At 44.5% G+C, this 11,446-nt stretch overlaps 1 long non-coding RNA gene across 1 annotated transcript; it reads left to right on the top strand.

Annotated features, from left to right (window-relative positions):
• Positions 1–342: 342 nt before the first annotated feature.
• Positions 343–11,232, top strand: LOC139079403 (uncharacterized). Its single transcript, XR_011533014.1, has 3 exons — positions 343–392; positions 9,555–9,723; positions 10,776–11,232. It is a non-coding gene; the product is annotated as an uncharacterized lncRNA (long non-coding RNA).
• Positions 11,233–11,446: the final 214 nt, after the last annotated feature.

Raw genomic sequence — 11,446 nt, 5'->3', positions numbered from 1 at the left:
GCTGCCCTGCGGCCGTCCCGCCGCACAGACGCGGGCACGCGCGGGCCGAGACGCCCCCTCCGCGCCGCCGGCTTCCCGCAGGCGCCGCCCGGGCCCCTCCGCGCCCGGGCTCGTCGGCCCTCCTCGGTCTGCGCGCCAGGCCCGTCTGCTTCCCGGGGCAGGGCCTTCCTCACGTGGCAACCCCGCAGGGTGTCTGCCGCCTGCTTCTTGCAGCCTCACTCCCGCGCTTGCTTGCTCGCCGCTCTGTGCCTTGTCCTCCTGCCCCCGGAGCTTGGAACACGGGAGCTGCCGCTAATGTGCATTGTGCTGTATTGTTTGAGAACGTTCCTTTCTGCTGTGGAAGAAAACAAATAGAATGGATGAAACGCATCAAGGCGTGTTAAGCACAGAGGGTGAGCAACCTGTTCCACAAATCACTTAAGTAGAGCATATATGTGTGAACGTAGACAGAAAGGGATGGAAGGACCAAGTAGTTAGTAAATATTCACCATACACGAAATACGCATGAGGTGCTGAATACTTATGAGGTCTGAATTTCGATACCCATTGACGGCCCCATTTTAGCCCTGTGTGTCCTCTACCCAGGAAATGCGAATATAATCCATGGCTGCTCAGCAGGCTGAGTGCCGAACTACAGCTAGGGTCAGATGGAATTGCCTGGAGAGAGCAGGCATGTGCCCTTGACTTGTTGGTCTGTCTTGCCCTTACCTAACTCTGGTCCTCAGACAACACCATCCCTGGGGAGGGCGGAACCTAGAGTTGAGGGTGTGTGATTTCTTCCACCTGCTTGCACTCTAGCCTAAGTGTGATAACTTACACCACATTTTTTTCTCTTGTTTGTCGCTGTGTGCTTTAAATTCACTTGATGAACACGTGATTCAAACATATTAATGTAGCCTGAGAAGCTTTCTGTCCCGTGACCCCTGGGAGAGCTTGCCTGGTAGTGTACTTGGAGGTAGCGTACATTGTGTCGAGGTAATTTCTCACCCAGCACTGCTCAGTAAACATCTACTTAATGAGTGATTCCATGAATGAACACACTGCAGAACGCAGAATTATCTTTCAGGGCCTCACAGGCTCTTTCATAGTTCTACCTACCATAGGCAAAAAAGCCATGAAAACTTTACTGTTGTTGCTGCTCTTTACCCATCCAAGAAGATCTCTGCCTTTTTTGAGTAGGTATGGGAAATTCTTGTAAGACAATGAGCAGGGGAAGCAGACTGGAGGCAGGGGGATACAATGCAAAGAATGAAGACAGAAGTACCAGGTGGGACTGCATGGTAGGTGGGGATGTTGTCTCCCAGAAAATGGTAGCGATGGGAAGAGGATAAGAATAGTGGTTTAAACATCCAGTAATGAGGAATTTGAAAATATGAAGGGGAATGTGGGGTGTTGGAGAGGGGTTGGAGCAGATGAGGTTGAGGTGGAGTATGGGGGAACCAGCAATGTTCTGGGACAGCGTGGAAATGAATTCTGGGTTACTACAGACTCAGGAGGGGCCCTGGGGGTTCAGGATTCTTTGCTTCGTGAATTACAGGGGCAAACAGTTCCCACTTTGTTGCTGCTTTGCTTCTGTGTGTGATGGGTTCATTCTCCATGTCTGTGATGGTTTCGTTCTCCACGTCTGTGATGGGTTCATTCTCCATGTTTCTGATGGGTTCAGTCTCCACGTCTGTGATGGTTTCATTCTCTGTGTCTGTGATGGTTCATTCTCCAGTCTGTGATGGGTTCGTTCTCCATGTCTCTGATGGGTTCATTCTCCATGTCTCTGATGGGTTCATTCTCCATGTTTCTGATGGGTTCAGTCTCCACGTCTGTGATGGGTTCAGTCTTCATGTCTGTGATGGGTTCATTCTCTGCGTCTGTGATGGGTTCATTCTCCGCGTCTGTGATGGGTTCATTCTCCGCGTCTGTGATGGGTTGGTTCTCCGCATCTGTGATGGGTTGGTTCTCCACGTCTGTGATGGTTCATTCTCTGTGTTGTGATGGTTCATTCTCCAGTCTCTGATGGGTTCATTCTCCATGTCTCTGATGGATTCATTCTTCATGTCTGTGACAGGTTTTTCTCCATGTCCACTTTAGTTATTTTTTTTTAACTGTAGGTTCCTTCTCTGTTGTTTGATATGTATCTTAATAATACAGATTACCACAGTCTCCTTCCTTAAATCGGTTCCTTGAAGTATAAATAAGTAAATAAATACTCAGACAATTAAATGAAATTTCCTTCTGCTGATGGTCTGTGATCATTCTGAAAAATCACATTTGCCCTCCGCTTGGCTCCACAGGATTTTATGAGTGTTAATGACATGTCTGAAAAGCGTTTCATTTCCTTGGAAATGAGCTTAACAAAGTGTTTTTCTCTCCACGATGATATAACAAGTCACTCATGCTGTGCTACTGATGATAATTGAAACTTTGGTTGCTAAAAAGTTTAGTTTGATGGTAGTTCAAAGTAAATTTTTAAATACTTTTGTATCTACTACATGTTTTTAGGTGATAGATAGGTAAATGGCCTTTTCATGACTTTTTTAAAAAAACATTCCATGATAGTTATTCTCCCATCGTATTTTAACCAGTGCTTACATCAGTTCACAAGGTCATGGACTTGGCCTGTTTTTCATTTTGCAAACATCTGGATTTATAGTAGATGATTCACGCGGCCTGATGCATCACTGCCCTCTTTTTGCTCTCTCTTATTATCACGTGTGGAATTCAATTTACCTCCTACCCTGTGAGCTCTTCTTTCATTTGGAACAATTTCCTCAGTTATACAAGTCTCCAGTTTATGGGATAATCATGATTAACTTGTCCACTGTAGTGGAAAATGCTATCTGGAGTGGCTGTTCTGATTTTAGAGAGAAAAATTCATGTCGTACTTTGCAAAGAACACAACAAAGGGCTGAGACAATAACAACGACAAGTCCCCAGAGCTGAAGGTCACACACAAGACTGTTCCTGCTTCCCTTTGCTTCTTACCATCTCCATCTGACAAGTTATATGATTATTATAGATTTGTTTATCCCCTGCTCACTCCCTTAGCATGTGACCTTCATGAGAGCAAAGACTGCACCACCAGTACGTATAACTGTACCTCTTACATAGTAGACGCTCAATAAATATTTGTTGAGTTAATGAAGGAAAGGTTCATCTATCCATCAACTAGTCAGTCGAATAATAAAACTAGTACATAATAACAAGGACTATTTATTGAATGCCTCTGTACTGGGTGGAATAGTGTCTCTCCAAAATTCACGTCCACCCAGAACCTCAGAACATGACGTGATTTGGAAATAGGGTCTTTGCAGATATAATTAGTTAGATTAAGATGAGGTCATATCAGAGTAGGGTGGACACACGAGAGAGACACACAGGGAAGAAGCCCATGTAAAGGCCAAGGGAAGCAGCTGGAAGCCAAGAAGCGCCAAGGGTCGCCAGCAGCCACCAGGAGCGAGGAGAGAGTCGTGGAACAGACACTCCCTCAGAGCCTCTAGAAGGAGCCAGCCCTGCGGACACCTGGATTTCTAACTGCTGGTCTCCAGTGCTGGGACAGCCAGCCAGTTTGTGGTACTTGTTACAGCAGCTCTAGGTAACTAATATAATCTCTTTTGTGACAAGCTCTGGGCAAGTGCCTTTATATAATTGCCAATTTACAGATAAGGAAACTGAGGCTCAGAGAAGCTAAATGATTGCTAGTAGATGACTGAGCCCAGGTCTTTGCACTCAAAAAGTGCACTCTGAACTGTTGCCATGCTCGGCCAGCTTGGAGCCAGGAGTTTAGGGGGCTTGTAAGTTTAAAGTCAGGGTCCTGACCCTGGGGTCACCCCATGGCTGCTTTTACCACGTTACGATTAGTGAAAGGGGTACGGAAAAGAGGATATGTACATTCTATATTAAGAGGTTTGTGCCCAGTGGAGTCGATGGGAATGTAAGCCAGCCAGAGGCCCGGGGATGTGCTTTCTGGATTTCCAGAATTTCTTCTCACTCTGTGACTCCATTATCAACTGTGCTCTCTCTCGAAATGGCTATGGTTTTGAGAACTGTTTGGCAATATTTATTGAAGCTGAGCATTTTCATGCATCCCGTGACCCTGCAGCTTTACCCCTAGGCACATATAACCAGGTGCTCACCAAAAGGCAGGTCTATGAAAGTTCAGAGCGGCATTATTTGTAGTCGCCTCAGGCTAGAAACTACTCAAATGGCCATCAGCAATAGAATGGAAAATAAATTGTGGTATATTCATTCAAAGGCACAGACGGCAATGAGAATGAACACACTAGTGCTACATGCAACAATATCTCACAAAGATAATGCAGAGTGAAAGAAGCCAGCTGGAGAAGGATACTTAGTGAATGATTTTATTAACATGATTTCAAAAACAGGAACAACTAAGCTATAGTTTTAGGAGTCAAGATAATGTTTTATCTGGATAGCTAGTGAAGTACTGCTAATATTTTGTTTCTTGATCTGGGTGCTGGTTACATGAGTGTGTTCAGTTTTTGAAAAAAAATATGAGCTATGTATTTATGATTTGTGTAGTTCTCTATGCATAGATGATACTTCAATAAAAAGTTTAAAAATGTAATATGAAGAAAATTGCAACAACCCTCTGCCATCCTGTTCCACCTCCTTTACTAGAACCATCTTCCAGCCACTCTGGGAAGAACCGCCCTGGGTGGGCTGTACTCTCAATCAGTAGAGGATTTCCAAGCTGCTTGGGACTCTGTCTGAGAGTTGTCTGGCTGGAGAAATGGGCCTTTGAATGCCTCCATGCTCAGAAGGGGTGAAGAATCATTTCCTGAAGTGGCCGACTGCAAGGGCTCCTGGCAACCTTCATCCCAGAGCAAAATGTAATCCATGTTTTCAGTAAACTATCAGAAGAGAGATGTCTCTTGGACTCAGGAAACAACTTTTAAAAACTTTTATCATTGTGGGGCTGGCCCAGTGGCACAGCGGTTAAGTTCGCATGTTCCTCATCTCAGTGGCCTGGGGTTCGCCAGTTGGGATCCCGGGTGCAGACATAGCACCACTTGGCATGCCATGCTGTGGTAGGCATCCCACATATAAAGTAGAGGAAGATGGGCATGGATGTTAGCTCAGGGCCAGTCTTCCTCAGCAAAAAGAGGAGGACTGGCAGTAGTTAGCTCAGGGCTAATCTTCCTAGAAAAAAAAAGAGAGAGAGAAAAAAACTTTTATCATTGTATTTCTAGAAAAAAATAAATCAAGTAAATAAAATTTCAAAAGAGGGCAAGTCTTACCCATTTTTTCAACGAGTTGCTTGTGATTCTGAATTAGATTTACTTGTCCAGTGTCACCTGCGTGTAGGGTGGTGGTGGGGAAGGTGAGGCAGAGCTGTCTGCTCCCTCACACACCCCACGACCTTCCCGCACTCTCTGAAGCTGCTAGGAGAGCGAGTCACTCCACAGTTGGAAATGTAGAATGCAGCAAGATGAAAATACTCCTGGGAGAAGCGACACTTTGGCTTTAATTCACACTAGTGGATTCAATGAACGATTGCAGAGCCTTTCCAGATTTTGATAAGATGGACAAAATTCAGAATGCTGATTGCCTAAAACAGTGGGGTAAAGACACCAAAGAGAGTGTCAGAGCTTAGGGTGAGGAGAGAAGCCAGAGTTGCAAACTATCAATTTCAAAATTATGCTGTGTAGATGGTTGTGGGGCAAAGGGAAGAAACGCTTTGCCCTGGACAGACTGGTAGAGTTAGATGTTCATCAGGATGGCTGTGGTGCTGTAAGAATCCTTTTCAAATCCAGAAAGACATTCTTGGCGTAGTTTAAGAACATCATCTTAGATGGGCTGTGCTCACCGGGCTGCTTCCTGAAACCCCATGCCTGCCCTTCCAGGCGTGCACCCTGCTGCTTGGCTGTCTGGTCAAGGCCGCCTCTGCGTGGAATTATTAACCCCAGGGTGACGGATCCCTCTTTGGCAGAGCCACTGAGTTCTCCTATCAGTATCTGCCCGGAATTGTCCCAATTTCAGCACTGAAAGTCCTGTGTCCTGGAAACGCCTCAGCTCTGAGGAGACAGCATGGTTGGTCACCCTGGCCCCGCCGCCCCGGGGAGCTCGCATGGCGTGTAGCCCAGTCCCGGCCCCTCGCTGGCCTGGTTCTTGAGATTTGGTCAGATAGATGTAAAGAGAAACCAAAAGAAATAGGAGGATAAAAAGTACTTTGTGTTTGAGAAATGGCCTTTGGAGTCCCTGACTTTGGGTCACAAGATGTGAATTTTATTCCTAGCTGTGTATTTTCTGGCTATGTGACCTCGGAGGTGTCATTCTTTTCTGAGACTCATCTTGTCTGTGGATAAAAATGTCCTACCACACAGATTGGCTGTGTGACTTAAGATAATGCATGTTAAGGGGCTTGGCTCACAGTAGTTGCTCAATAAATACCACTTTCCTGTCCTATCAGTTTCTTTTCTTTCTTTCTTTCTCCTGTTGTTCTCCTTCCTTCAACCCCCCAAACACATTATTTATGCTTTCTTGGTGCTACTTCTCACCACTGCAAGGTGGTGTGGAAGGAGCTTCAGAATTAGATGGCTGTAGGTTCAAAGTCTGGGTCAGTCACTTTCTAGGTGTGGACCTCAAGGAAGTTAAGTCACTTCAGAGAGCCTTGGTGTCCTCACCTGTAAAAGGAGAATAATAAGTCTTTCTTTGAAATTATATAATCGATGCAGGTGTTGCTGTTGCTCTTGGTCCTGTGTCGTTCCTGCTCAGCCCATCTCTCGTCTCTCCTGCAGCTGTGGGTCCCTGGGGACTGAGACTCCTGTGACCGGTGTCCCGTCATGTGGGTCTCTGCTCTTTAGCCTCTAGTCTTCCTTAGACTGTGCTAATACAAACGAAAATGGGATGTGTGAATTTCAAATAGAGTCGGATACTAAATTAGAATGTGCTGTGATCCATGATGAACAACGTGTAAGAGTTGGAACAAAATTTCAAACAAAAAAAAGTTTGAACCGAATAATGATTCAAAAGAGGAGGGGGGTCAAATGGGTTTGCCTTGACTTGCATCTCCCATGTTAATTCGGGTTATATTTTCACTCTAACTAGGAGTACAGTGCACTGTAGTAACCTCTCAAGTTCCCGTCGGTATTTATCTCTATCTCCAGAACTTTGTGTCTTAGTAGATCATGAAAATCGGCAAAGATTCAAACATTGGCTTCAGCGAATGGGATGTAGGATTCGTTCCTGTCAGTAAAGCCAGAGTATTACACCATTGAGTGGGGTCTTAATGATGCTCCAGTTCTCTCCCTCCTAATCAGCTCATTTAAATGTGCAGGGCATTATGTGTGATATAAAGATGAAAAGATACAAGCTGTGTCCTTACGGAGCGATAGCTTAATTGAGATGAAAAGCTGAGCGCAGAAATGCTTTTGCTGAATGTCTATGGTGCACATGATATGCATCACCTCTAATCACCCCAAAAACTTATATAGAGCTTGAGGTCCTTGTGACGTAGATTACAACCTTATTTAAACCCTGAGGTTTGAAGGGATCCTTGGATTCAAAGGAATCCAGGGAAAGGCAAATAGAGCGAATATGGCATAGAATAGCACACAGGAGTGTGTCTCACGTGGTTCTGTGTGGCTGCTTGAGGTGGTTGCATATTTGACTTTGCGTCTCCCAAAGACCCAAGTAAAAAGAAGAGCAGACATGGTTTCAAGAGTTGTAGTATCGTTGAAGTAAAAGTGACTCGGTTTAGGAGAAGCACGGTTTTTCTACGGAGACTTGAAAGCAAATGCTCCCGTGGGTCTCTTTTTTTTTTTGAGGAACATTAGCCCTGAGCTAACTACTGCCAATCCTCCTCTTTTTGCTGAGGAAGACTGGCCCTGAGCTAACATCCATGCCCATCTTCCTCTACATTATATGTGGGACGGCTACCACAGCATGGCATTTGCCAAGCGGTGCCATGTCTGCACCCAGGATCCAAACTGGCGAACCCTGGGCCGCCAAGAAGCAGAACTTCGCGAACTTAACCACCGCGCCACCGGGCCACCCCCACCACCCCCTGGAGGTCTTTATTAAGAGCAGACTAAAGGAGTGGACGTTTCCCTGATGGTGTCCTTACAGGCAAACTGTGCAGAGCCGCCATATGGCTGTTTCTTATACTGGGCTTCAAGTCTAAGACAAAGCCCAATTTAGCAGAGTCAACAGAAAATAGATATTTGTTGTCCTTCAAATAATTCTCTATCATTTTTAACGATATTTTGGATTTGGCTTGTTTGGATCAGGGTCCTCGCTTTTCCATCTCTTTTGCTCTGTAACAGTTTCCATCCTTTTGTTTTCCCCTTGCTGTTTACTTTATAAAGAAACAGGTCATTTGTCCAGTGGAATTGCCCACATTCAGGATTTGGCTGATTGTATCCTTGTGGTTTCACTGAGTTTTAAGTAACAATTATTTTATTTCCATGACCAGAAGTTTTATTTGGTACTTTTTCAAATTTGTCTGGTCCTTTTTTTTTTTCTCATTTTGGGTAGTCTCTTCCTCCTTATTCATAGCTTTGATTCTTTCATTTGTTCAAAAATATTAAACCTTCTAATCTTTCATTTAGGATCTGATAATGCCATTGTCCCAAGCCTTTCTAGGTCTGGTTCTATTATTTGTTGTTTCTGATGACTCTTGTTCCTGGGGACTTCTCGCCTGGTGCATTTTGTGACTTTGGATTGTAAGTTCGTGTGAGTTCATCTTTGTTGGCACTGACTCCGAGGGAGCTCTCTGGGACCTGGTTGAGGTTTGTTTTTCTGGGTGGATTTCCATAGTCTTTGCCAAGTACCTGGGGACACCACAGACCCAGGTCCACTTTAACTGAAATTCTCTTGTAGGTTTTTTGGGCCACACAGATAGTGTGATTTCTAGCTCTAAACTCCTGTGTGTGGCCAATTTGGGATTTTGAAATCTCAGAAGAATATTTTTTGTTATTTTGTTTTTTTAACCTGTATCCAGAGCCAAAGTTTCTTCTGGGCTTGCCATTGCCGGACAGGTTCTCCTTCGGGTCACATTTTCCTGAGGGAGTTACCCCTTGTGAATCTACCTCTGTGCGGGTGGCTCTCCAGCCTGGCTGCTGTCTCACACAATGGCCACACGAGAACTCTCTTATCTCTCTGGTCTCAGCCTCAGCTTCTTAGTTGATCTGTGGGTATGTCGCTTATTTTCTAAAACTGACTAATATAGGTCTATATAATTACATAGACAACTTATATATGTTGTAATTATATAGCATAATATACGATTATCTTATTATATATGTAACATAATAGATAATATGCATTACACTATTTATATACATATATTTTAAACGGTTTTATTGCTGGCGGATTTCAGGATCTCTACCATTTTTCAAAAATAGAAGTCCTTGATTCTCTGTCTTCAATCAGATCCAGATCTGGTATGTCTGTGTCAGGCCTAAATCCAAAACATCTTTTAGGGTCCCTCTGAGCCCCTGAGTTATGGGCCCATTGCGCTTTCCTTTGCTGTGCTTCTCTGTTATCTTGACTAGAACTCCTTACCTCACGTAACTGCCTGTGGCTTCTTCTCACAGCTGGTGAGCTCCGTCTGCGGTGGTGGCCCTGCCGTGAGTCAGCAGGCCTGCAGTAGCCTCCCTGGCGCTCAGGTTGCTCTCTGGATCCTCTGCTGCTCCAGCTGCCGTGTTAGACTTCCTGACCCTGAAGGCTGCCTGAAGAAACGGTGCTGTGATTTTTAGATACTGTGTATGTACATCCCCGTTGTCTTCAGTGAGGACTGGCTTCTGCCACCTGATTGGTCTCCCCAGCTACCTCCATCCCGGCCCACCCAAACCTCAAATGTCCAGCTCCATTTTGGGTACCAGTCATTAGATACACCCCAGGCTCTGGGTTGCTGAAGTAACAGCATGTCGGGTGGCCAAACCTCCTTGAGCTGTGACAGCAGTGATATTTATGAAAAAGAAAAGTAGTAGCAAGAAGCTCTCCTCAAAGGAGCCAGCTGGAGCCATCTCTGTCCTTGAATTCTAACAGAGCTTTACCTGCGCCCCTCGTAGAGTGCCCGTTCACCTCCTTTATGCTGCACTTAGTGACACAGATGTTTGTCTTCCTCTCTAGAAAATCACCTGCTTACGAGTAGGAAATGACATTGGGGTCGAAAGGTCTTTGTTCAAATCCTGACCCTACCATTTTATAGTTAAGTGACTTTGGGCAAATTACTTTAACATTTGAGCCTCAACATTCTCCCCCTATAAAATTGAGGGTAATACCTAGTTCATTATCTAGAAACTTTGGGGCAAATGTGTTTAGGTACTTAGAATTTTTTCTGAATAAAAGTAATGTAATACATATATATTATGTAATACCCTGGAAGTACCCTGTAATCAAACACCTTCCTATTTCTGTGACAACACATATAAATATTTGCAGTAGGGATTAAATGGAGATCGTAATTACACTCACGTCATTTCATTCAGGCCACTTTTTGCCACCAAATGAGGTAAAAAATAACTTTCAGTTTTCAGAGATAATTGGCTTTTGTAATTGCGGATAAAGGATCGTGGGCCTGTGTTACCTACCTCACAGAGGTGTTATAAGGATTTAATAATATAAATAAAATCTCCTTGATTACGTTCAGCACATACATAGCAAGCTCATGAAATTTCATGGGAAGGTGATAGTTAATCACCTAGGGAATATTTTGTTTGTGTTTTTCATGTGGGGGCTGGTAACGGGAATTTTTCTGTGAGTGATAAAAACTGTCTGGTCCTGCCTTTCTTTCTTTGGTGATTTACTTGAAGGCACCAGCTGCCACCTGATTCTTCTGACCACCCCAGGACCTGCCTGTTACCCGCATGAGTCAGGAGTGGGTGACCTAAGAACTGGAGAGGCCTGAAATGTTAGAGCCGGACAAGGGCTTGGAGACAGTCGCCCGTGGCTGTGGACTGCTTGAAATGCTAGCTGTCAATATCATCACTCACTCCCTCAAGTTTATTATTAAGGAAATTGAATTCTTCAGCGGAGAGAGGGGTGTTTGATGTCTCCAACATATACAGGTGGAGAAAGTCTGAACGTCACGTGGAACAAAGGAGTCCCTTCCACAGATTCTCTATGGTGACCATCCTTCTTCACTGAGAACTTCTTTCAGGAAAAAATGGAAAATTGTCCCATTTTTTGAGTTATTTGGTAAAAAAAGGCATTACATTTATCATTTAAAATATGTCCAGTCTTTCAATAAATACTGTGCAGCTAGTTGTATTATTTCGTAACCTAAATACTTGGTAGTGGTAGCACGTTCATTCATTCAACAAATATTTGAGCTCCTGCTGTGTGCCAGATTTTGTTCCAGCTCCCAGGAGAAAGTGTGAACCACGTCAAAGATCTTCCTCTCACAGGCCTCACAAGGGTGGAGAGGCGGAAGGAGGAAAAGTCAGGTGAGCAAATGAACAGACCGGGTAACGGCAGCTCGTGC

The sequence above is a fragment of the Equus przewalskii genome, chromosome 25 (genome assembly GCF_037783145.1).
Source record: "Equus przewalskii isolate Varuska chromosome 25, EquPr2, whole genome shotgun sequence".
Taxonomy (NCBI): domain Eukaryota; kingdom Metazoa; phylum Chordata; class Mammalia; order Perissodactyla; family Equidae; genus Equus; species Equus przewalskii.
Note: the sequence above shows the minus strand (reverse complement) of the source record. Positions and strands in the feature narration are given on the sequence as shown.